Source organism: Nestor notabilis, unplaced genomic scaffold, assembly GCF_000696875.1.
Source record: "Nestor notabilis isolate BGI_N333 unplaced genomic scaffold, ASM69687v1 scaffold31929, whole genome shotgun sequence".
Lineage (NCBI taxonomy): Eukaryota > Metazoa > Chordata > Aves > Psittaciformes > Psittacidae > Nestor > Nestor notabilis.
Genome location: NW_009944641.1, coordinates 21,350 through 22,043, shown reverse-complemented (window position 1 = coordinate 22,043; position 694 = coordinate 21,350).

The window sequence follows — 694 nt, the reverse complement described above, 5'->3', positions numbered from 1 at the left end:
GAGCGGTTCTTCCGTCCGCGTTGGGCTGGGAGGGCCCGGGTGCTCCCCGGGTGATGGAAGCGAGCCCCCCGCGACACCCCGTCCCTGCCTCTCGTCCCTTCCCGGCGGCACAAGGTGCAGGAGGAGCCCAGCGGGTTTTTGGTGGTGAGATGTGGGTGTCCTTCCCCAGCAGGGGCTGTTGCGAGGCTGCTTCCCCTCCAGTGTGTGCTGGTGGTGTTGATGGGCCTCCCTGGTCCCACTAGCAGCCAACAGCTTCCAGAACAACTGCCAGAGCGTGTCCTGTTGAGGACTGATGCTTTACAGCAGTAGTGCTTCTTCACAGTGCCTTTTGGAGAGCTGTTTTCACAGAAACCAAAATCCTTTGGATTGACTTTTGCTGCTTGTGAGTTTAGTTTTCCCCAGAGGCGAGGCGGTTCCAGGGTGCCTGATGAGGGCATACTTGGGTGAAGCTGTTAACACTTTAGCTGGGAATAAAGCAAGAGTGTTGTATGGCTTGTGCTGTGCTGGTTTCAGCAGTCCTAGAAACACCACTCCTTCACTGGGGCTGCCAACTTATCTAGAGTAGGGCATGCTCATCTGCTACCTGGTTTTGTCTGTGTTTTGGCACAGGAAAAGTAGCAATGTTGCTTTCCTTAATTGCCGCTTGGCTTCTAAAATAGCTCAAATGAGAGAATTATTCTCTTTTCATGGGTGA